The sequence below is a fragment of the Mustela nigripes genome, chromosome 9 (genome assembly GCF_022355385.1).
Source record: "Mustela nigripes isolate SB6536 chromosome 9, MUSNIG.SB6536, whole genome shotgun sequence".
Classification (NCBI taxonomy): Eukaryota; Metazoa; Chordata; class Mammalia; order Carnivora; family Mustelidae; genus Mustela; species Mustela nigripes.
The window spans coordinates 9,196,791-9,224,208 of NC_081565.1; the positions used below are offsets into that span (position 1 = coordinate 9,196,791).

At 36.2% G+C, this 27,418-nt stretch overlaps 1 protein-coding gene across 3 annotated transcripts in view; it reads right to left on the minus strand.

Moving 5' to 3' along the window:
• The window catches only part of PBX3 (PBX homeobox 3), a 215,427-nt gene that overhangs the window by 165,726 nt on the left and 22,283 nt on the right, over nucleotides 1–27,418 (minus strand). Inside the window, exon 3 of one of the 3 annotated variants that reach the window (XM_059410801.1) lies at nucleotides 26,068–26,188. The exons of the other annotated variants lie outside the window; for them this stretch is intronic. The gene's annotated coding sequence lies outside the window, so the exon portion shown is untranslated. The remainder of the gene's footprint in view (nucleotides 1–26,067; nucleotides 26,189–27,418) is intronic. 3 annotated transcript variants of the gene reach the window in all.

Consider the following 27,418-nt stretch of genomic DNA (forward strand, 5'->3'; position numbering starts at 1 on the left):
AAGAATAGCCTCCAAAATAAATGGCCTATATTCTTTTAAAAATGTCAATGTCACAAAAAACAAAGATTAAGGAATTATTTCAGATTAAAGGAGATGAAAGAGACACAAAATGTAAATCATGTTCTCACTCTGAAACCTGGACAGTAATTTTTTTTTCCTTTTGCTACAAAACATGTTAATGGGAAAATTGATGAAATTTGAATAAAAGGTCTATAGATTATACAAAAATATTATATCATTGTTAATTTCCTGAGTTTGATAACTACACTATAGTTATAAAAGACAGTATCTCTGTCTTTACAAAATAGTCACTGAAGTTTTTAGGGTTAACAGTGCATTGTGTCGGGGCACCTGACTGGCTCAGTAGGTTAAAGCCTCTGCCTTAGGCTCAGGTCATGATTCCAGGGTCCTGGGATTGAGCCCCGTGTCCAGCTCTCTGCTTGGCAGAGAGCCTGCTTCTCTTCCTCTCTCTCTGCCTGCCTCTCTGCCTACTTGTGATCTCTGACTTTCAAATAAATAAATAAAATCTTAAAAAAAAAAATGAAAAGGACAACAGTTCATTGTGTCAATAACTTACACATATTTCAGAAAAAAATATTGTGAATATGCATATATATGTCCCTATGTGCATGTTACACATATGTATGAATATACAAATGGTAAGTGGGAAGAGAAGAGAAAAATTCCAAAACAAAACAAAACCTGAGGGTATGTGAGTACAGAAAAGGGGGTTTTAAAGAGCAGATGCAAGCTCTGAAAGGAAATGCTAGAGAATTTATCAGTTCTAAACACAGAGACAAAATGTGAGAAAACTTACTACACAATAACATATACCACTAATTTTATTATGAGAAGAAGTAGAGAAATTCCTGATAAATAAACCTTTATCAGGAAGAGCATTTTCTTACATGTTTATAATTTTTATGGTCTTTTGTTAATAGTAGAGAAAACACGGTAAGAAATATATCAAAACATTGAAATCATACACTAATTTTCAAAAGAAATTCTTTTACTCCATCATTCACAAAGCTGCATAAAATAAAGGGAAGCAAGTTGTAAGGCAAGAAAAAGACGAGAATGACTTGAAAATTTTTCCTGTGCTAGAATAAAGTGTTTTATCTCATATAGACAGATACACCCATGGAATTTTGCTGACTGAAGACACAGCAGCCTAATTCAGCAGCCCAAAGCCCAGAAAAAATGTTGGCTGGATGCAAACAGAAAAGTACTTTAAAATCAAAAGCACATTCAAGGTATTTTATTGTTCATATTAATCTAATATTAATACATACAAAATACATTTTATCTAGCTCATAAGGAAATAGAAGGAGCTGTGTAAATTCAACAAATATTCATTGAAAGCCTAAATTAATTCTTAGTGCTCAGATTAGTGTTCCTGCTAAAACCTTTAAATGAAAGAAAGGATACAATATACATGTTGAAATGATTACTGTTAGTAAACACCCCATGAAACCAGGAAAAAAATTTCTCTCAAGAGAACCATTTTCTCCACTAGCAGTAGCCATCCCAACCAGTTTGTTACACTGCGGGGTTGGGATGGTGCTGATTAACAGATTTGTGTTTAGGAATAACAGATATGTTAATTTCCAGGGTTTCCCATGTAGTAAGGTACTGAGTAGGTATAATAATACAAACTTTTTATTGGCATAATAATTCACTATGAGACACAGAATTTAGAGTTACAAGACTAATAATACATGAAGTGCTTTCTGGATCAACATTACAATAGAAGACTTCCCAAGAGTTTCTTAGTGGAATATATATACCACCAAAGTACTTGCCTAAATAACTATTTATACCCTACTTCATTCTGTGAGGAGTTTGAGAGAGGAATCTGTAACCAGCCTAGTTTGGCTTCTTCTCATTATCTACACATCTAAGCTCTTTTACTGGCATCACACCCTTATTTATCTTTTCAGTATAAATTTCTGTGATGTTTCTTTGAAGTGGAATAGCTCAATCAGCAACACCACTGACTCCATAGTTAAAACAGAAACCAAATACTATTTGTTAAGATCTGGTGGTCTAGGGCGCCTGGGTGGCTCAGTGGGTTAAGCCGCTGCCTTCGGCTCAGGTCATGATCTCAGTGTCCTGGGATCGAGTCCCGCATCGGGCTCTCTGCTCAGCAGGGAGCCTGCTTCCTCCTCTCTCTCTGCCTGCCTCTCTGCCTACTTGTGATCTCTGTCAAATAAATAAATAAAATCTTTATTAAAAAAAAAAAAAAAAAGATCTGGTGGTCTATTATTGCAGCTTTAACCTCAAATATCTTATAGCATTTAACACTATAATTGTTATTCTTATCATAATAATAATTGGAGTTAATGACAACAATAATAAATATGACTGAAACAATAGGTTTACTTGATTTGTGAAGTTTTGACTCTGAAAAAGGAATAAAAAATATATATATACTAAATGGATACATCCCAGAAATAAAGTGACAAAAATTAGACAGAGTTAAATTTAATGAGTACACTTCTCTCTGATTTAAAAGGATGTGAAAATTCAGTTATGTGGGTCAAAGATGTTATAAACACATAGATAATTACCACAAATTCTAGCTCGTGGCATTTTTATCCCATTCTATAAACTTGGTTACATATGCCTTTCAAAATTAGGAATTATCTGCTAATACTCCATCTACTCTACATGTCTTTATCTAATTATATCCATGCCCAGGAAAAGAAAATGTTGCCTACACCGGAACTCTAAAGGATGAGTCAGTAAGGAACACAGATTGTAGGTAGTGAGACAATTATTATTGAGGGGAAACAACTCACATTTAAGTGCAAAGAAACCTCTTCCTAAAACAGAAAAGACTCTTGCTTCTTTAATTAATGTCACTTTGGGTCATCTAAATTTTGCCTCACAATCTAAAAATGTATCACCTTAAAATGAGAACAAAGAAATAACTGAAATATTTAAGTTGGGGCTGAATAGTGATTTAGTATCAAAATGGCTATGTGCAAGAATTTTTGGATTACTAAACAACAGATAAACAACTGCAAATACCTTAGGAAATAAAAAAGTTAAATGTAAATATACTGAATTAAGTATTTTTACAAATGGAAATAAGACCTGAGAAGAGTAAAGTTTGTTCTAATAATCTTTATAAAAAGTTAACACTAAAGCAATATATATATATATATATATATATATATATATATATATATATATGTTATTTAAAATAATCTAGTTAAACAATTTGGGAGCTGGCTTTCTTTTGAAGATGGCAGTTAAGGGTAATTTCATTAGAAAGGAACGAATACATATTTGTTTAGTTATATCCAAGCATGACTTTTAAGAGTCCATTAACTACCACAGCTGCTGTGGTAAATTCATGTATATGTGTTGGCAGGAACACATAAAGGCATGATATAGAGGAACAATAATTAGAAAATGAAAAAATATATTAAAGTTTCTGGTTTTGTGGACTTAATTTCTTTTCTCTTCCACCTTTTCACATTCTCTTCCCTCAAGTAGTTCCCAGGACCCAAAGAAATTTATTTAGCAAATATTTATTGAAAAATAAATCAAATATTAATGATCACCATACTGGTTTGTGTTTTTTTTTCCCCCAAGAAATGGGGAGAGGGGACTAAGAGGAATAAAAGACAGAAAAGTACGGGTTTAGGAAGAAGTCAGTGAATTTATAAGGAATATCAATGCTGGCTTGGAATATAAATTTCATTAATGAAGACTCTGAGAACTCGTGTGTAATTATAGACAAATAAATGTACTAACAATCTTTTGAAACTCCATGGGAGGAAAATAGCCATCAGTGTATTTCATAATCCTAGATTTAAACAGCTTTTCTAACAAGCTGTCTGGGTAATTACTAAGCTATCTAAGAATTACTGTGAACTTTGTACCTTTTTAGTTCACTGACAGATGACTATTTGTTATTAGCTCAAGTAATAATAATGTATTAAAATGCTTGCTTAATATACAGAAACATATGTTTGCATTTAGACTACAATGAACTTTGTTCCCAAGAAATATATTGTGAAAAGTCACATAGAAATTGTGAATCATCAGTAGGGATAACAAAAATAAAATCAGTTGGTATTTCTCTCAGTCTGTGACAAATAAAAAAGTCGCCTCATGCCTAGATACATATTCTAGAGGAATATTTCTTGATTTGAGAAAAATATTGCTGCTGTTGTTATGTTAATGCTTTCCTTGTGATCATAACTATAGCTGGAGAGGAAAGTTTATTAAATTCTCCTTAAGAATTCCTGATCTTTACAAACATGGTTAAGTGTGTTGATCTGATTTTCTAAGAATTAAATAACTCACCTTCAGTAGAGGTAAAGTAGCTCAGAGACCAAATCCATGAACTGTTAAAAAATTCTAATTGAGGAGGACATTCTGAAAACTAAAGTATGTTCAATAAGAGAAAGACTGAGGCAGAAAGAACTCTTGTCTCTTTCTTGTGTTATTTAGAGCATATAACTAATTCCAGCAGGTTGAAGGAGACCTCATTAAAAAATATTTATTGATTAGTAATTTAAATGTTACAGAAAATTTCTGCCACATTTCAACACTCTACTTTTTAATTCTAAATAAGTCCTTAAAATAGAACAAAGGTTTTCTAATGTAGTGGTTAATTTCAAAGCTTATTTTATGTGTCTTTTCTTTTGATATTATATATTAACATCTTGTAACATTTTTGTTAGTCACTAGGTTACAATCCTATTGATTTAGAAACGAACAGGAAAAAAAGAGACAAATGGTCGTTAGCATAATGGCAAGAGTGTGTTTTCAACTAAGAATTACTAGGGGGTAGTTACCATATTAATTAGGCAATCCATGTTCCTTGCAAATATAATATAAACACATGAAACCTGAACTTTTAAATATGGTAAACCATGTATAAGAATACATCGGTACAAATTAGGAATTATATGTCTAATGACTATACAGTTCCTCTTCAAACACAGGCTCTCATAGTATTACACATAATTAAGAACTGACTAACACTTTCTGGTGCTTGCTAATCAAGAAAACCTCTTTGGAGTGGATGGACTCGAGTTATGATTTAAAGAAGGAGAAGGAAATAGTGAGCAGATAGGAAGAAAACTATTCCCTATATATTAGGCCTTACAGCCTCCCTACTGCAGACAATATATCTCTTTTCTTAGCCATAGGCTACCCACTCACAAGTCTTTACAACATCCATGGTGGTGGTAAGGAACAATTTAATACAACAGCCCGCCCCACAGAAAATTTCCACTCAACTTTAAAGGCTTGTCATATCTGTCCCATCAATTGGTGAGAAGAGATGAAAATGGATTCTCCAGAGCAATAGGCTTAATGCACTACCCCTGAGGTAGTAAACCATCCCACTTAGTGTAAATAGTTTTGAAACCTGGTGATATAAGTATAAGATCCATTTCTCATCTGTAAAAGCAAAGGCTAAAGCATATTAACTGCTATGGTTTCAAATCATCAGTAAAGCTAAAATACCAGGAGAGAAAGGTGAGGATCCACTAGCCATGGCTCTGGACTTTAACCCTCGGCAGTGAATTGAATACATGCCAAGTCCAGTTTCTAATTTTAATTTGAACTATTCCCATACTAACTACATTTTCACTAGATATTACTAATTGTATAATCACAAACAACAGAAAACAGGCATGTAGAACATTACCTAAAAACAAGCCAGACTTTACAGCTTAAGAGTCAAGGCTGAAATTAAGTAAAGACAATCCAGAATATGCAAGAGGACTCTTAGTCTATCATATTAAAAAAGGTTCAAAGTAGTGAAGATATAAATTTTCCACAACTGTTAACTATATGTACAACCACCATGTTTTCATATCTCTCATATCATAAGTTTAAATACAATGCTTAAACGTGACAGCACTTCAGCAAATCATTTTTTAAATTGCTTTGAGACTTTATATATTAAAGATTTATTTTACATTTTTAAAAATTTATTTTTAGATTTTCCATTAGCATTAAAATGGAAATTATATTGTTATTAATGGTCCACAGTCTCGCAGTGTCAATGCCAGTGGAATAATCTCACTGGGTAAAGCCCTCCATTAATATAATATGGGATCAAATACACTGGTTTCTTGAGATCCAATAAGGCACCACTGGAATCACTGCAGTTTATATGTTGTATATGATTGTTTGACAGAGTACATACCAGGCTCTAAGGACCCATGGATTTAGTAAAACCAGAAGCATTTATTTTACTGGTTAACCTAGAGTATACACTTCCATCAGAAAAAATACAATAGCAGTAAAAGGAACTGGCTTTTAATAAATTCTGAATCTAAATATTTTTTCAGCTGCCAAATGATTCTCTGGAAAAGTATATAGATACAACCGCTAGGTTCTATATGTGAAAACATTACAAATCAAAAGAACAATATTAATATTTCCTCTTTGTTAAGACATTAATATCTTACTATAACACAGTATACCTCAGAACATATTTAAATCCTGCATAGATTTTTTTTTACCTGGGACCATACCAAAAGGGTTTCCATTAACGAGTAACAATTATCTAGAAAATATTTCTGGAGCGTGGGCACAAAGAACGGAATTATAATGGGGCCTTACATATAAAGGATATAGCGACAGAAGCAACATTACAAGGCTTCCTTTAGAGTGAGGATGAAGCCAGTGACTGCTGTTTGTACACTACCATTAGAAAGAGACTGTTCTGCCAGAGGCAGAAAAGTTGGTAAGTGAATGCATCAATACTGAATTCAGTCAGTGTTGCCTTCAAAATGTAATGGCTCATTCAGTGCAAACATTAGGAAAAAGCTAATGGAAGGGTTTCCTAGCCAGCTAGATTGAACACAACATGAGGTCCTCCCTTGGTATACACAATGAACAGTGTTTAATTCTGCCTTCTGGTTGCCCAACTTTGTGATCTTTGGAATGAAGCGGGGGATAAAAGAGATTCTGGGCTTTGCTTTGTTTTATCAGCTTATGGGGCTGTTAAAAAAAAAAAATGCTAAGGTTCTACTTCCTTTTCACAAACCAAACATAATCCTGGGAAAAGGCATAAACAAATAATAATAGTCTTGGGTACTTATTTTATCCTCAGAATCTTTGTTGTTTTTATAAGTTGAAAAGGGTGACATAGAAAAAAGCTAAATGATTAACTTTTCATAGTACTAGATAGGGCATCATTTGTAACATAAACTAAGCAGTAACTAGCAAGGATTCCATTTTTTCCCTTTTCACCAACCTTGATTTTAGAAAGGTTTTTAATTCTAAAGTTTTATGGTTGCCCAAAGAGGCAATTTGCCCTACTATTGTGTTTCTCAAACTTTAATGTGTGTATGATCACCTGGAAATCTTATTAAAATACAATTTCTGATTCAGTAGGTCTGGAGTGGGGCATACAATTGTACAATTCTAATATGTTCCCAGGTGATGGCCATACTGCCAGTCCAGAGCACTTTCCCATAGTAAGGGTCTAGCAAACATAGCAGTTTTTCTTCCCCCAACAACTTCTACATTTCCAGAATTTAAAAAAAAATTTAGTAACTCAATTTCTCCAGGTTTTCATTTCTTCATTTGTAAAATGAAGAATTGGTATAATTTCTTTTGCAAGAAAGCACTACATTTGGAGAAAAGCAAAAAGTATAAGCATTACAATAATAAGATTAAAAATGCTGGGGCACCTGGGTGGCTCAGTGGGTTAAGCCTCTGCCTTCAGCTCAGGTCATAATCTCAGGGTCCTGGGATCGAGTTCCGCATCAGGCTCTCTGCTTAGCAGAGAGTCTGCTTCCTCCTCTCTCTCTCTCTCTGCTGCCTCTCTGCCTACTTGTGATCTCTCTCTGTCAAATAAATAAATAAAATCTTTTAAAAAAAATGCTTATTACACATTGAAGTTGAGTGATAGGGTACACGGAAGTCTGTTATACTCTTCTCTCTAGTTGTGAATTATGCTTTTAAATCTTCATAATAGAAAGCATTTTAAAATGTGACCAATCACTAAATTCCCTAAAAAAGTTGTTGTATTTTATATATAGTGGTTTTAACATACTGTGTTAAACTTTTAAAAATTCATCCAAAAGGCACAAAAAACATTTGGGATGATAAATGTTCTTATTCTCTTGATTGTCAGGATGGAGTCACAGGTAAATATATATATGTGTGTGTGTATACATTTGATTAAAAATTACAATTTGTTAAGTTCAGACATTTACATATATTTTTAATGTTTTATTTTTTTAATATTTTATTTATTTATTTGATAGAGATCACAACTAGGCAGAGAGGCAAGTAGAGAGAGAGGAAGGGAAGCAGGCTCCCTTCTGAGCAGAGAGCCCGATGCAGGGCTTGATCCCAGGACCCTGAGATCATGACCTGAGCTGAAGGCAGAGGCTTTAACCCACTGAGCCACCCAGGCACCCCAAATGTTTTATTTATTTTTGAGAGAGCAAGTGAGGATGAGCAGAGAGGGCAGAGAGAGAAGCAGGCTCCCCACTGATCAGGGAGCCCGACACAGAACTTGATCCCAGAACCCTGGGATCATGACCTCAGGTGAAGTCAGCCACTTAACTGACTGAGCCACCCAGACACCCCCATTTTTTTTTTAATAGGTGCAGCTTATTCAAGTGACTTAAATATACCTCAATAAAGCTTTTTAAATAATAATAATAAAGTTTACCTACTCTCAATTTTGTTTATGAAAAACAAAAGCAATAGTTTGAAGTTCTCAATGGGAAAGCACTGCTCCCTATCAGTGGGAGCTGAAAGCAGAGGCTGGTCTTTCAAGTCTTGACCTGAAGGATAGTACTGCAGTACCAAACTAGCCAGTTTTCACTGGGAGAACTAAGACTGCTTAGTTCTAGCAGATCATGTCAACGTCATGCTTAACTGTCTCTACTAGCTCACGGAGCTGCCATCCCGCCACCTCGAAAGCCTCCATTCTCTCTTCCTTCACCTCCCGCACAGATCTAACCACCTAGGGAAGTTATTTTTCTTCAAAAAGCCACACCCTAAAGGATCTATTCCAGTGCAAATGCTGTTTCCTCTGCCAAAAATGTCATTAGCCTTTTTCTGCCCTTTAGACTCCTATCTGTCCTTTATGATCCAGCTCAAAATCTACCACTTTTGTGAAGTCTTTCCTGACGTCCTTAACCTGTCAGGTACTCTCTAGTCCTTACTCCCACAGTATTCTTCCATACCTCTATGATTCTAATAGGATAGACTATAAATTTGACCATGTACCCCCAATATACAAGTATTTTATTTACTTTACATGTATAATGTTCATGTACTATTATTATTAGCTAATACTTTAACAAATAAGCTACAATTGGGAAAAAGTACACTTAGGGTAAGGTTCATTGTTGCAACAGTGGTCAATTATAAAACACAAAAATAAAAATTATAAAGATTAGAATTAAATTATAAAGAAATGATCAATGTGATTCTAATGTTTTTGCTGACTTCCTATAAAACATTATAGATATTATTTTTCCCTCATTTACAGCCAAGAAATTAGAGTAAGAGTAGAAGTATCAGTTCTACCATTTTAATGTATACTTGTATTATTCCTCTGATTTTAATCCATGTTTTTCTTTGCAGATGCTTCTTAGGTAACTTGTCCATTTCATAAGCATTAATTTAGTTAAATCTAGGCAATACAATACACTCATACTCCCAACCAGGCACACTAACAGGAAATACACAAAAACAAACCAAGAACTGCCACGGGTCCTTCCCAGTACCAAAACACTCTATGTAACAACCTTCTATCACATAAGCACAGATGTCGATCCCTATTTTAAACATTAGTAAAATTTGTCTTATTGTTTAGGAAAGTGTATACTTGAATAGCCAACTTGGAAAGAACCTTCCCAACATCTAGTAAAGCTGATGATGTGTATCCTATGACTCAATGCAGTAGGCAGCATCTAAGAAGGCCTCCAAAGATCCTACCTCCTGCTATTCACACCCTTATGTAATTTCCTCCCCTTGAGTGTGGACTGGACTCATTCCTACTGAGCAGAATATGGTAGAAGTGATGAGATTCCAAGATTAGATTACAAATACACTGTGGCTTCCACCATGGGTTCCCTCTCTCAATCACTTGCTCATTCACTCTGCGGGAAGCCAGCTGCCATATTGTGGGCTGCCCTGTGGAGATGCTATGTAGGAAGGAACTGATGTCTCTGGCCAACAGCCAGTGAGGACCTGAGGCCTGCCAACAGCCATATGAGTGAGCAGAGAAGCGAATCCTCCCCCAGGTGAGCTTCAAGATGACTGCAGGCCCACTGCCACCCGACTATAGTATCGTGAGACACTCTAACCCTGAGGTACCCAGTTAAGTTGTGCATAGATGCTTAATCCAGAGAAACTATGAGATAATAAATATTTGTTGTTTTAAACTGCTAAGTTTTGGGGTGATTTGTTATGTAGCAATTGATAACTGAGCTCAAAAGAGATATCTCCAGAAATATTTGTAACACTTTACATGAAAAATTAGAGCAATTTAAACACTCACCATCAAGAAAATTAAGAATAGTCCTCAATGAAAAACTATACAGCAGGAAAAATTAATGAACTTGAACTAAAAGTTATCAATGTTGAAAATTCTTAAAATCAATGATGAGTGGGAAAAAAGCAAATTGTAGAAAGAAGAGTATAAAACAATTTTATAAGCCTCAAAATATGCAACAACAACAAAAAAAATCATGTGAATGATAAACCCCAAATTCAAAATGGGAAGAAGGAGAAAAAGAAAGAGGGATGGAATTAGGGAAGAATACACAGGAACTTTCAATTGCATCTGTAATTTTTCTTAAACTACATGCTGTGTACATGGATATTTTCATGTTATGTATACTTTTTATATTGCCTCAAATCTTTTGCATTAAAAAATTATAAAAATACTAGAGTTAAAATAAATGAAATAAATAACATATAACAACACATACATGCAAAATAAAGTACATGTGATGAAATGGATAAACTTGGGACGCCTGGGTGGGTCAGTTGGTTGGTTGACTGATTGCCTTCAGCTCAGGTCATGATCCCGGAGTCCTGGGATCGAGTCCCGCATCGGGCTCCCAGCTCCATGCAGAGTCTGCTTCTCCCTCTGACCTTCTCCTTGCTCATGCTCTCTCTCACTGTCTCTCTCTCAAATAAATAAATAAAATCTTAAAAAAAAAGAAAAAAGAAATGGATAAACTTAAACAGTTTTGATAGTTTGTTCCCCATTCCAATGAATTTCGGTATATATCCCACATAAGACCACTACTCATATACTGTAACACTTACCATTACAATGTCAATTATCTATTTAAATGTATATCTCCTCCCCAGGCCATGAGGAACTTCAAAGCCCAGAAAAAGTATTCAGTGAATGTTTGCAGAATAAATTAATGGTATGAAGAGTGCTGATGGGTTTCATTTTCCTAACTTAGTATCTGTTTATTTCCAAATAAACTGGCCATAGTTTAATCTCCACAGGAAACAACTAATGACCTAAGAAAAATTAACTTGGCAAAGCTGCATCCACTGTTGTTCATTAACCAATATTAATAATCATTCACATTCATTAAAAAATGTTGGCACAAGGCTCAGTCTTCCTCTCCATCCCAAGTCATGCCATTAGGCTGGCTTCAGGGAGCATATAGGAAATTCAACCAACATCTTAGCCTTACAGTTCTCTGACCTCCTTAAAATCAATAATCTTTAGCTCCATTTCACTTTGACTCACCAACTCCCAAGGCCACATCCTGGACTTTATAATTCATCACCTTGAACTTCTCCACCTTTGAAGTGAAATACAAATGGCTCATTCTACAATTAAAGCCACTAACCCTGCCAGGCCCCTCATTCCCTTTCCCCCATTCTACCTGCTCCTCAATCTAATTGAGTCAACCAATCCTCAAACCCCTCCATTTTCTCCCATTAGCCACCATCCGCAATGGATTATATAGCTGAACATCCAAACTGTGCATACAACAGAGCCCTATAATCTATTTCACTCCTATCCTTTTCTCCCATCTGCTAAAAAAAAGTCCCCAAGCATATACTAATCTTATAATCTGCACGAATTTCCTGAAGAAATCAAAGTGGTCATGCTTGTACTGTTTCAGAATCAGCCTCCAAACTCAGCTGAGCCCTCAACAATCAATTCTTTTTCTTATCCTTGGCCGGCTCACACATTTATTCTTTCTTCCACGCCTTTATCACTCCCTTCAAACTGTGTGCCACTCCAGCCCAACTTTTACTCTACAGACAATCTCTCCTACTTCATCAAAAAAAAGTTAATCCATATGATTCACTTCCCTTCAGCTTTCCAATTTCCCATTATAAATTTTTCTAAATTCTAGTTCATATCTCGCATTATCTCCAAACTTAAAAAACATAATGTCCACCATCTAATGAAAGCCAACTCCATCTGTATTCTTAACTCTTTTCTTCTGTCCCCTTTTACACCCTGCTCCTCTATTCTTCCCTGTTCTACTCTGTCCTCTCTACAGACCCTCCTACCACTCCAACTAATATATTCAAATCCTGTGCCAACTTAAAAGAGAAAAAAAATCTCTGACCTTGCATCATTTTCTAATTACCATCCAATTCCTCTCCTGTTTTCATTCAAATGTCATCATTCCACTGACCCAGTTTATGATAAGGATATCTTATTTCAGTTGCATCTTACTGGGAAAGTTTCATCTTCTCAGTGGAAATCATTTTCCTCTCTTTGCACCACTATCTTCTTAGTTTTCACTCTACCACACTCTCCTGGTTTTCCTAGTACTTTGTGGCCATTAGTTCTCTGCCTCCAGTGTGGTCTCCTCTATGGTAACCTTCCCTGGGATCCTCCCTGATCTCACCCACCCTTGTATTTTCCACAATAAGGTGGAGACCTCTCAATCCCTATTTACAGCTCAGATTTCCTCCCTCTAGAAAGAAAAATTCAAGCCCCTATATCTTTCAATGGAATGTATATACTGAGCCTCCCCATAGGCACCACAAACTCAACATAGTCAACCGTATCTCCCTTTCAAGACTGAGATCAACAAAATAAGTAAAGCTCCAAGGGCCAGTCCCTTCACAGAAATATTGAAAAAATAAGAAAAACAAAAAATCAGAATCTGATTTTTCAGAACTCTAAAATAATCAAAGGGTTATATTATAGCAAACAGGCAAATGCCAAAACAACAACAATGAAAAAGGTAATGTTAAAACAGCAGGAAAGGTTCACAGCACTTTTACTTTCCCTTCCCCCACCCCACTCAGTGGTGGTCTCAAAAACAGCAGCCTGTGTTCTGAGTGTGAGACACTGGTCCCTAGTTCTGGAGAGAGCAAAGCAGATCTTATTCTAAGAGAAATGTGTTTGTTTGGACCTGTCCAGAGCTGTCTGAAGGACTGATGCAAGGTGCTTATCTTTTGCCTAACTCAGATCCTACTCAGGGTGCAAAAGGAGACATTCCTTTAATATAGAGAGATAGAGAGAGAGAGAGATTTTTAAAACTTGTAAGCAAAAGAAAGAAGCTGCTGCCCACTGGGGCAAAAGATTATAGTTGAAACAAACAATAAAGCTCTGAAAACCTGGGGAACAAAGCTGGAGAGTGAGTTTTCTGGGAAATTAGGGCATTTAAAAGACCACATATACTATGTGATTTACAAAATCAAATGAATACTCCTGGCAGGACACATGCTGTGAGACCTGACAATTCCCTACCCTAAGCTTTGACCTGTGGTTGATTTCTAGGCTCAGCACAAGAGAGTAAAGACTAAGACATGGTTGTAAATGGCCTAGCTAGTAGTTCGCAATCACTGGGAAATGTTTATCTTTTCTTCTTCTTGATTTTCCTCCTTTATTTTTATTAAAATATATTTGGGCCGGGGGGGTTCCCAGCATTCAAGAAAATCACCATCAAAATACTACCTGAATACAGTCTAAAGGAACAGAGACTTCAGACAGCATTCATGACAAATACAGATTTTACAAAAACAGTCTTTAAAAAATCCATAAACAAATAAAAGCCACAGTCCACAGCAAGAAACAACTTTGAGAAAGGAAAAGAATGTGATTTCCAGAGATACTATATTATACTATTCAAAATGCCTAGTTTTCAACAACAACAACAACAAATTACAAAGTAAGCAAAGAAACAAGATAGTATGGTCTATTCTAAAAGAAATAAACAAAAACTGTCCCTGAAGAAGCACAGATATTTTTTAAATAAAAAAAAAAAACTTTATATAAATATTTTAAATAAACTGTCTAAATATGCTTGAAGAGCTAAAGAAAACTATGGACAAAGGGATTTTTAAAAAAGTTTTAAAAGTTTCAACAAAAGAATATATCAATAGAGACAAAAACTATAAAAAGAAACCAAACAGAAAATCTGGGGCTGAAAAATACAATAACTGAAATGAAAAATTCACATGAGGTTTCAATAGCATATTTGAGCAGACAAAAGAATTGCTGAACTTGAAGACAGGTCAAATGAAATTATCTAGTCTGAGAAGAAAAAACAAAGAAGAAAATCAAAGGAGCCCAAGAAACCTGTGGGACACCATTAAGCATATGAACATAGATATAATGAGAGTCACAGAAAGAGAGGAGAGAGAAACAGAAAGAATATTTGAAGAAATAATGGCAGAAAATATCCAAAGTTAGATAAAAGACATGAAGCTACATACCCAAGAAGTTCAGTAAGCTCTAAGACATATAATGCAAAGAGATCCGCACTGAGACACATTATCAAATAGTTGAAAGACAAAAAGAGAATCCTGAAAACAGCAAGAAGATGTGAATCATTACATAAAAGGAATCTTCAATAAGATTAATAGCCAAATTCTTTGCAGAAACAATGCTGGCTGGAAGGTAGTGCAATGACATATTTAAAGTGCTGCAGGAGAAAAAGTACCAACTAAGAATTCTGTATCTATTAAAATTATCCTTCAATAATGAAAAAGAAATTAAGGCATTCTGGGCAAACAAAAGTGGAGGGATTTCATCATTAATAAATATGCCCTACAAAAATGCTAAAAGGAATCCTTGGTGCTGAAATGAAAAAACACTAGACAGTAACTAGAAGACATATGGAGAAACAGAATTTCAGTAAAGATAACTAAATAAATATAAAAATCGAAAACCAATGTCACTGCATTTTAGTTTGTAACTCTCTTTGTATTTCCTGTATTACTTAAAAGACAAATACATTTAAAAATATATAAGTATTTCAATGAGTACACAATGTGTAAAGATATAATTTATGACAATAACAACATAAAGGACAGAAATGGAACTGTATAGGAGTCGAGTTTTTATATGTTACTGAAAATAAGTTGATACCAATTTATTTATTTGTTTTTTAAAAAGGTCAAATTTATGTATTTATTTGACAGAGAGAGAGAGCACAAGCAGGGAGAGTGGCAGAGGGAGAGGAAGAAGCAGGCTCCCTGCAGAGCAGGGGAAGCCTGATATGGGACTCAATCCCAGGACTCCAGGATCATGACCTGAGCCGAAGGCAGTGACCCAACCATCTGAGCCACCCAGGTGTCCAAGTTGATACAAATTTAAATGACTTCACTATAAATTTAGGATATTAATTGTAATCCTTATGGTAACCACTAAGAAACTATCTAAAAAGTATACATGAAAGGAAATGAGAAGAGAGTCAAAACAGTACACTACTAAAAAATCAATTAAACACAAAAGGAGATAATGGAATAAGGAACAAAAATTTATAAGACATACTTTAGAAAACACAATATACCACAACCTGCAAGATATAGCAAAAGTGGTGCTCCGAGGGACTACATAGATATAAAAGCCTATATCAAAAAAAGAAAGATCTCAAATCAATAACCTAACTTTACACCTTAAGGAACTAGGAAAAACAACAACAACAAACAAAATCTGACACTAACAGAAAGGAGGGAATAATAAGATAGAGATTTAAAAAACGGAGAATAGAGGGCCACAGTTAGTTGAGCAGCCAACTCTTGGTTTTGGTTCGAGTCCTGATCTTGGGGTCATGGGATCGAGCCCCACATAGGGCTCCATGCTCAGCATGGAGTGTGCTTGAGATTCTCTCTTCCTCTCCCTCTGCCCCTTCCACTCACACACTCTCTCTCTCTCTCTCTCTCTGAAATAAATAAATAAATCTTTTTTAAAAAAGAAATGGAGACTTGAAAGCCAACATAATCAAGGAAACTAATTCTGGTTCTTTAAAAATCAACAAAATTGACAAACTTTAGCTAGATTAAAACCGGACAGAACAGTCAAATAACTAAAAATTAGAAAGTAGAAACATTATCACTAACCTTATAGAGATAAAAAGAATTACTGTACACTAATCGATTACCTAGAAAAAATAGACAAATTCCTTGAAAACACACAAATTAACTAAACAGGATCAAGAAGAAAAAGAAAGTCTGAATAGATTTGTAACAAGTGAAGAGACTGAAGAAGTTAATCAAAAATTTTCCAAGAGGGAACTTGGTTAAGCATATGCCCTAAGCTCAGGTGATGATCCCAGAGTCCTGGGACTGAGACCTGCATCAGGATCCCTGCTCGGCAGGGAGTTTGCTTCTCCTTCTGCCTCTGCCCCTACCCCAGACAGCTTATGTGCTCTCTCTCTCTCTCAAATAAAAAAAAAAATTTTTTTTTAAGATTTTATTTATTTATCAGAGAGAGAGAGAGGGAAAGAGAGCAAGCACAGGCAGACAGAATGGCAGGCAGAGGCAAAGGGAGAAGCAGGCTCCCTGCCGAGCAATGAGCCCGATGTGGGACTCGATCCCAGGACGCCGGGATCATCACCTGAGCCGAAGGCAGCTGCTCAACCAACTGAGCCACCCAGGCATCTCAAAAAAATAAAATCTTAAAAAATTTTTTTTCCAACAAAAAAAAGGCCAAGATAAGATGGCTTCACTGGTGAATTGCATCAAACTAACACCAATCCTCAAACTCTCCCAAAAGATCAGGAAAGGAAGAAACATTTCTAACCCATTCTTTGACACAAGTATTATTGTGATGCCAAAGCCAAACTTGCACCAAAAAAAGAAAACTACAAACCACTATCTTTTATGAATGTAGATGCAAAAATCTTTAATAAAATATTAGCAAACCAAACCCAAGAGCATTTTAAAGGGGCTATATGCCATGATCAAGTGGGACTTATCCCAGGAGTGAAACAGTAGTTCAACATATGAAAATCAAAATAATACACCACACTCACAGGATGAGTTAAAAACAAACAAAAACATGATCATCTCAATTGATACAAAACCACATTTGACAAAATCCAATGCTATTTCATAATAAAAATGCTTGGAAAACAAGGAATAGAAGGAAACTTCCTCAACATCATAAAGGGCATTCATGAAAAACCCACAAGTAACATAATACACAATAGTAACAGACTGAAAACATTCCCTTTAAAATCAAGAACAAGACAAGGATGCCCACTTTCATCATGGCTATTCATCAAAGTGTTAGACGTTCTAGCCAGGTCAATGAGGCAAAAGAAAAAATAAGAGGCATTCGAACTGGAAAGGAAGAAGTAAAACTGTATCTATTCTTCTATGACATGATTTTATGTAAGGAAAATTCCAAAGAATCCACAAAAAAACCTACCAGAGCCAATAAATAAATTCAGCAAAATTACCGGGTAGAAGATCAGCACACAAAACTGGTTGCATTTCCATACACCAGCAATGAATAATCCATAAACATAATTAAGAAAACAATTCCATTCATAATAGCATCCAAAAGAATAAAATACCTAGGAATAAATATAACCAGGGAGGTGAAAGGCAGTACACTTAAAACTACAAAATATTGCCAAAGAAATTGAAGAATTAAATAAATGGAAATATATCCCATGCTCATGGATTAGAAAACTTAATATTTTTAAGATGGCAATACTATCCAAAGCAACATACAAATTCAATACAATCCCTATCATAATTTTCTGTAGAAAGAGGAAAGTTAATCCTTAAATTCATATGAAATTTCCAGGCGCTTTGAATAGTCAAAACGGTCTTGAAAAAGAACAAAGTTAAAGAAACTTCCTATTTCAAAATATACTAAAAAGCTACAGTAATCATAAAACTTATAGTAATGGAATAAGGACAGACATACAGATTATTGGAATACAACTGAAAGGCCAGAAATAAACCCACATGGCTATAGCCAATAAATTTTGTTTAAGGTTTCCTTATTCAGGGGCACCTGGTCAGTTGGTTAAGTCTCCAGCTCTTGATTTTGGTCCAGGTCACCACGTCTGGGGATGCGACCCTGCACTGCGCTCCATGCTCAGTGGGGAGTCTGCTTAGGGATTTTTCTTCCTCTCCGTCTGGCTCTACCTCCCCACTCATGCACTCTCTTCCTCCCTCTCTCTCTAAGATTTTTTTATTCATTTTAGAGAGAGAGAGGGAGAGAGTCGGGGGGAGGGGCAATGGCAGAGGGCTGGTAGAGAATCTCATGCGGACTCTCCTTGAGCACAGAACCCCACATGGGGCTGGATCTCCTGACTCCAAGACCATGACCTAAGCCAAAAGCAAGAGTCAGATGCTCAACTAACTGAGCCACCTAGGCCCCTTAGCAGAGATTTTTTACGAAGATGGCAGGACCATTCTGTGGGGAAAGAACGATCTCTTCAACAAATGGTGCTGGGGCAGATGAGTATCTGCATCCCAGAGAACAAAGCTGGACCACGACCTCATACTATATGCAAAAGTTAACTCAATCAACCCATCTAAATTAAAGAGCTGGGGCGCCTGAGTGGCTCAGTGGGTTAAAGCCTCTGCCTTCGGCTCGGGTCATGATCTCAGGGTCCTGGAATCGAGCCCCAAACCGGGCTCTTTGATCAGCAGGGAGCCTGCTTCCCTTCCTCTCTCTGCCTGCCTCTCTGCCTATTTGTGATCTCTCTCTGTCAAATAAATAAAAATAAAATATTTAAAATAAATAAATAAATAAATAAAAGAGCTAAAACCACAAAACTCTTAGAAGAAAATATAGTGGTCTTCAGGTCCTTGGATTTGGCAATAAATTCTTAAATATAATGCTAAAAGCAAATGCAATAAAAGGAAAAACTGATAAACTGGATTTCATCAATATTAAAAACTTGTGTGCATCAAAGAACATTTCCAAGAATGTGAAATAACAAGCTACAGAATACACCCACAGGATAAAATATTTACAAATCACATACCTGGTAAGGAGAGTCTAGTATCCAAAATATATAAAGAAAACTGTTACAACTCAACAACAAAGACAAGCTATCCAAATAAAAAATGGGGAAAAGGTCTGAACAGTTATTTCTCCAAAGAGGATATATAAATGGACAAAAAGCATGAAAAGATTTTCATTATCAGTAATTATTAGGGAAATGCAAAACCACAATGAGGTATCATTTCACACCTAGTACGATGGTATTTGTCAGAGAGAGAGAAAGTAGGGGGAGGGGCGGGCCAAGGGAGAGGGAGAAGCAGACTCCCCACTGAGCAGTGAGCCTGATGTGGGGCTTGATCCCAGGACCCTGGGGTCATGACCTGAGCCAAAGGCAGACGCTTAACTGGATGAGCCAACCAGGTGTCCCAACAACTTTTTTTTAATAGAAAATAAGAGGTGTTCATGAGAAAATAGAAGCCCCACACAATGCTGATAGGGATATAATATGAAGCACTCACTGTAGAGAACAGTTTGGTGTCTCCTCAAAAAGTTAGAAATAGATTTATCACTATCACTATTTATCACTTATCAATAAATTCCATTCCTAGGTATATACCCAAAAGAACTAAAAACATGTACTCAAACACTTGTTCACAAATGTTCCTAATATTCACAAGAGCTATTCAAAAATAGCCAAAACCCAGAAATAGCCCACATGTCATAACATGAAGAATGGACAGAATGCAGTATAGCTACAAAATGGAATATTATGACCATAAAAAGGAATGAAGTATTGAAACATGCCACAACATGGAAGAAACGTGAAAACACTGTTAAGTGAAAGAAGTCAGTCACAACATATACTGTATATATCTGACCCTGAACAATTGAGGGAATTAGAGGCTCCAACCCCCTACGGAGTTGAAAATCCACTTCAACTTGCCCAAAACTTGATTACTAATAGCCTATTGTCCAGAAACCTCACCAATAACATAAACAGCTGATTGACACATACTGTGTATGGAATATGTATTAAATGCCATATCATTATAATAAAGTAGAATAGAGAAAATATTAAGAAAATCATAAGAGGGGCACCTGGGTGGCTCAGTGGGTTAAAGCCTCTGCCTTCAGCTCAGGTCATGATCCCAGAGTTCTGGGATCGAGCCCCACATCAGGTTCTTTGCTCAGCAGGGAGCCTGCTTCCCTCTCTATCTCTGCCTTGTCTCTGCCTACTTGTGATCTCTGTCTGTCAAATAAATAAATAAAATCTTTTTAAAAAAAAAAGAAAAAAGAAAATCATAAGAAAATACATTTACAGTACTGCACTGTAAAAAATCTGCCTGTGAGTGGATCTGCACAGTTCAAACCTGTGTTCTTCAAGGTCAACTATAATTCCATTTACGTAAAATATCCAGAATAGGTAAATCCAGAGACAAAAAGCAGATTGTATTGCCAGTGGTGGTGGGGAGGGAGAAACAGTGTGTGACTGCTTAACAGATATGCGTGATTACCTTCTGAGGTGATGAAAATGTTCTGGAACTAGAGAGAAGTGGTCGCACAACAATGCAAATGTACTAAGTGTCATGTAATTTTACACTTAGCAAATGTACTAAGTCTCACTGAATTATACAAAGTGGTTAACTATGGTTATATGACTTTCACCTAAGGATATATATTTTTTAATTTCTTAAGATTTTATTTATTTATTTGTCAGAGAAAGAGAGAGTACACAAGCACAGGAAACAGCAGGCAGAGGGAGAAGAGAAGCAGGCTCCCAGCTAGTAAGGAGCCTAAAAGCAGGACTCAGTCCTAGGATCCTGGGATCATGACCTGAGCCAAAGGCAGAGGCTTAACGGACTGAGACACCCAAGCATCCCAGGATATATTTTTTAAACTGATCCCCTCAACGAATGGAATAACTATATAGTGCTGACATAAATATAAGCTACTATAAACATTTTGGAAAACAATTTGACATTATCTACCAAAACTGATAACGAACATACCCCATGACCCTGCAATTCCATTTTATTTATTTTTATTTTTTTTAATTCTTTTTTTTTTTTAAAGATGTTATTTATTTATTTAACAGAGATAGAGAGATCATAAGTAGACAGAGAGGCAAGCAGAGACAGAGAGAGAGAGAGAGAAAAGCAGGCTCCCTGCTGAGTAGAGAGCCCAAAGCGGGACTCGATCCCAGGACCGTGAGATCATGACCTGAGCCGAAGACAGAGGCTTAACCCACTGAGCCACCCAGGTGCCCCTTTTTATTCTTTTTTATGTAATCCCATTTTTAAAATTTCTCAGTTGATGACAACTACTTACCTGGTCACCTACTAAAAACAAACAAATATCCATGTATTCTCCTCCCTCACATTCTATATTCAGTTCATTTCAACAAATTGACATTGACTATTTCCTACCATGTGCTAGCCGACACAACGATGAACAAAACATATCTCTGCCTTACAGAGCTCACAATTAACTGACAGCAATATAAAATTAAACACATAATCAAAATATAGTATCATAAGCACAGTAAGAAGGGAAAAAAACAGGATGCTACTGGAGCACATGAGCTGGGGAAGTTCAAACGTTTCCTGGAAGAAGGACACCCAGCCTAATAAGTTCTTAAGGATACATAGGCTAAGTCAGACAGTGAAGGGAGACAAGAAAATTCTAATCAATCACTAATCCTTACCTTTTTTTTTTTAGTTTTATTAAGACCATTTTTCCCTCTTTTTAAATCTCTACTATTACCCACTAGAAGTACATACATCATCACTGACTTGAGAAAGCCTCTTTTTTTTTTTTTTTTTTTTTTTTTTTTACAGAGAGAAATTACAAGTAGATGGAGAGGCAGGCAGAGAGAGAGAGATAGGGAAGCAGGCTCCCTGCTTAGCAGAGAGCCCGATGCGGGACTCCATCCCAGGACCCTGAGATCATGACCTGAGCCGAAGGCAGCGGCTTTACCCACTGAGCCACCCAGGCGCCCCTTGAGAAAGCCTCTTAACCAGTATGTTCCTTCTAATAGTTTCCAAAGTGAATCATGTGGAAAATCTGATATCACTCTCTTGCTTAAATCCATCAGTAACTACCCAAAATACAGAATAAAACCTTCTCCCCACACAGAATTAAAGCCTCACTGATGTGATCTCTGCCTGTCCCATTCCTGCCTTTTCTTCTCACTTGATGATTCCGCTTATATTTATCCACATATATCACTCTATTTCTCACCAGAAAGTACTTGCTTTGTACTTCTGATGCCTTACTTATGTTACTAACGTATAATGAGTCCTCAATCCATGTTTCTTGAAGAAATAAATGAACAGATTAAATAACAGCAAAAACTGTGATTTATGCCAGATACCACATTAGATGCTGTGTACACATTCACCTCTAATTCTCACAACCACCTTGAAAGCTAGCTATTAGCAACCTCAGATCAGGAAAAAGATCAGGAAAATGCTCAGGTAACATTAGGTAACTTGGAGAGGTTACAAATCAATTAAGTAGCAGCTCCAGAGGTGGGACTTAAATCGGTTGAATTCTAAAACCAGTATTTTTCTACTGTGTCAAGCTGCTTCCCAAATTACTCTTAAATATTCTCTCTCTCCAAATATTAGTGCATCTTATTATTTATAAACTGCCTTCCCCAATGTGAACATCAATTAGAACTGTCCAACTCTAATTGTGTTAAGATGTGCCAAATGTTGCTTTAGGAGTACTAACCCAGTTCCCAAAACAAAGAAGTGACAAAGAACTAATAATTATTAATAGCTATATCATTCCAATAAAACAATCCCTGTCAATCATCTGTCTAAAATGGGGGGGCCAAGTTTTTATTTTGTATGACAAGATTGCAAATCACCTTACCATTTCTTAATTCTTCAAGCAATATACATTTTAGTTTGCTTGAGAGTGGAATGAAAAACAGATCCTCCTTATCACAAACATGTAACTGCCCTCAGGAGGCAGATAGTGAAGAAAGATCCACCTTGAATTAAGCAGTGCATGCTTCTTATGTACTTAGAGGTTAATATTTGATTTCTTGTGTATCCACCACCTACTGTGCTACTATAACACACACGGACACACACTGTACAAGCAGACACAACATGAGCTCTGTATCACACTAGGTCCCCTGATTATCCAGTCTGCTAACATGAAGGACTCCCATGTGTACATTCCTCACCCCAAAATAAAACATTCTCCAAAAACTTAAGACCCAGAAGAATTAAAAATTCAAACTGTTATGAATGTAAAGCTTAAGCAAGACTAACAGAACTGCAACCATCAAATGCAAAGGAAGAAAAGTAGGTAGAAAAGGAGAAAAGAAAATTAGCAAATATTCAGTATCTACTATATATCAAGCACTATACAAGATATTTCACATAAACATTGCTTGAATAACTGAGAAAAGCATGATTTCACATCCTAATTTTACTAAAGTTAGTCCTGAGAGGGAAGGTAACATGTAAGGAGAGCAACCTTACTTGTTGTTCTTCCATTATTTGCACCATTTTAATGGGATTTTTCTATTAATCTTTGACAAGCCATGAAATTTTATATTTTCACCATGACCAACCCATGAAATTTATCAACTTTGTCCATGATTCATACCAGGTCATAGTTATAATGTCTGCTATGCATTTTAGCTAAATAACCACTGAAACTTCTCCCTTTGGACAGAATGAAAAATCTGCCTATAATTAAAGCAGGAATTGTTAACTACAAGCAGTTAAAGTTTACAGCATTGTTTGACAGTTGAAAAGATAAGCCAGTAAAAAGCCTGAGATGCTGTGTCTACCTGTACTTCCCACACATTTGAACAATAGTGTGATATCTCTTAGCATCATAAAATCAATCTCAGATTAGGTAATGAAATATGCACCAGCCTTTTCCCAGAACCTTTGACAAATCACACACAATCCTAAATCTTCATAAATCACGATTAAAGACAAGTATATCATCACCAACGCATATATCTTCCCAAGCCTGACCCAGAGACTAATGAGAAAAGGCCTAGACTATCTCATCTGATTAATTAATTCAAAATGTCTGCTGCTATTCAAATGTGAGGCTGGTATTATTTGAATAACACTTGACAGCAGCGCCTGAAGATATCATTTCTGATTTGTGAAGCTGCCGCTGCATAACTGATGATAGTTTATGAAAATGTTCCAATGAAGCTGCTTTTCTTGGCACAACTGTGAAAGATTTGCCAAAGAGGTGGTTCTTTTTTTGTCAGCAGTTGATGTTGCTAATGTTGTCAAATATTTCCAAAATACACGGTCTCTGGAGTCTTTTCTCCTTAAACATTGCCACAATAGCAGCTTTTCCACCTTCCAACTTTGATTTGCCTGAACACAAAATTGCCTTACAGAAGCTCCCTCTCCTTTTTAACGATCTAAACAGCACCTTCCCAGGATTCACTGAGTCCCTCCAACTAGCAATTTTTTACAGAGGACTTTGACACTGTGCTGGACTGAGCTTGAGGGACCTTTTTTTCCCCTTAACTGAGTATTACTTCTTCCTTACAGAATGTCAGAGGAAGACCACAGAGGGGCACCTGGCTGGCTCAGTCAGTAGAGCATGTAACTCTTGCTCTCCAGGTCGTGAGTTCAAGCCCCACATTTGGTGGAAAGTTTTTTAAAAAACAAAAAAGGGGGAAGGGGAGAAAGACCATAAAATATCTTAAAAGTCTAAATAAGGGGCGCCGGGTGGCTCAGTGGGTTAAGCCGCTGCCTTCGGCTCAGGTCATGATCTCAGGGTCCTGGGATCGAGTCCCGCATTGGGCTCTCTGCTCAGCAGGGAGCCTGCTTCCTCCTCTCTCTCTCTGCCTGCTTCTCTGCCTACTTGTGATCTCTCTCTGTCAAATAAATAAATAAATCTTTTTAAAAAAAGTCTAAATAAGGTTTACCCCTTAAAAAAAAAAATTATAGCTTTCCAGTCAAAATGCAATAAATGGGGCTAAGAGAACCTGAGAATCAACACTATGTTCTGATCCACTTTTTACTTTAGAGGTTTTTTTAATAGTTCATACTACATATGGCAATATCAGAGCACACCACTGGCAGATTCTGATAGGCCTTAGTGTTCTTTCTGAACTCAAATTTTCCTTCTTTGCTATTCTATTGAAGAGCACAAAGACTCCTCAGAGATATGTTAAAGAAGCTGCAATGTGCATCTCCTTACCATTCAACTTCTTCTTCCCTGCCACTTGAAACCCACTTGCTTCCAGAAACCTTCTCCATTTACAAGCCCCCTCTATTTCCTCTTCCGTACAGTATATTCCACCTTTCAATACTGTGAAAACAACATTAATACATAACCAGTTTGATTAAATGGGCCAATTCTGCTTTGAAAAACACACTTAGCATTTTTAAATAGTAAATATTAAAGCTGACTGAGACCTTAGAAATCACCCAGTCCAACCCTTATTTCATAAATAATCACTCTGCAACTTCCTCAGACCCCAGGATGCTTATGCTAGATATGTGTGGCCAAAGTGCATCAGTTGATCTCCCCTTTTACTTTTATGAGTGCAGTCAAGAATGACTACAGGGTCCGCTTTACAAACGCAAAGTTGTATCTTAACTTCGAAAACTATTCAGTGGAACATTATATTTGTATAGACACTTAATAAATACTCCCAGAGGACCACAATAGTGGCTGAAGGATGTATTGTTACCTTCAGGAGTAGCATAATAAAAATCTACGTCTTTTCAGGTAATCGTTTCATACAGATACTGGACACAAAAACAAAATCATGAACGTAAGACAAGTTATATTTTATATGTAGTTTACTTCTCAAAAGGTGACACATGGATGCCCAGGCTTTCCTGAGACCCTTTCAGGAGTCCACAAAATCAAAATGATTTTTACCATAGTAAAAGGTTATTGCCCTTTCTTACTGTGTTGACATTTGCACGGACAGTACACAAGCACAGGTAGACGAAATTCCTGGTGCCTTAGCAACCAAGCAAGGCAATGGCACCGAACTATACTAGCAGTCCTTGCATTCTTTACCGGGCACTGAAAAAACAAACAAACAAACAAACAAACAAACAAAAAACTTTTTCACTTCAGAATGTCCTTGATGAAACAGTAAAAATTATTCATTTAATTATACCTTGAGTACATGTCTTTTTAATATTCTGTGTGACAAAACAAGAATTATACACAAAACACCACTGCTGCATATTAAGTATGAGAACAAAACACTTGCACAACTGAGTTCCAAGCTGAACTCGCTGCTTTGAAAACAAGTGACTTACAAACTATGGTTATTTCAAATTAGATATTTGGCAGACTTTTTCTTGGAAAATGAACTTTCCAGTTTTTGGAAAATAACTATGTTTCAGTGAAAAAATTAGAATTTTGTAACACTGTATTGTGTCCACCACTTTAAGTATGACAGCTTCCCAGTACTTAAAAACTTTTCTGATATTTACATGTAATATTAACAAATGTAATTGTTTTCCCATCGTCAGTCTTTGCTTGTTTATATTTGAGTATAGTTGACACACAATGCTACATCACTTTCAGGTGTACAACTTAGTAATTTGACAAGCTTATACATTATGCAAAGTTCACCCACTACAAGTGAGCATTTGTCTCAAAACATCACTATTACAGTATCATTGACTATATTCCCTATACTATGCCTTTTATACCCATGACTTATTCATTCCATAACTAGAGGCCTGGGTCCCCCTCTCCCTCTTACCCATTTTGCCCACCCTTAACTCCCATCCCCTCTGGCAACCATCAGTTTTCTATATTTATATGTCTGATTCTGCTTTTTGTTTCTTAATTCATTTTTATTTGAGAGGAGTTTTATGGTATTGTCTTTCTCATTCTGACTTATTTCACTTAGCATAATACCCTCTAAGTCCACATATGTTGTCTCAAATGGTATAAACTCTCTCATGTTTTTTTATGGCTGTATAATATTCGTGTGTGTGTGTGTGTGTGCACACACGTATACACGTGTGCAGGCACTCCCATTCCACGTCTTCCTTATCCAACAGATGTAATTTTTTTAAACTTAAATAATGAAACGTGTTAACATTTGGAAGATAAACATAACTCAGTGAACCAATATTTTCCAAATGAACAAGACATGATGTTACAAAATCGTACATGGGTAGAAGAATCACCAATGTGATACTAGACCAACAGATTTTAATGAAATAGAGTAGAAAGTTTTTAAATGTGGCTTTAGATTCCACATTTGAAGTAACCTTTGAGAAACTACCACTG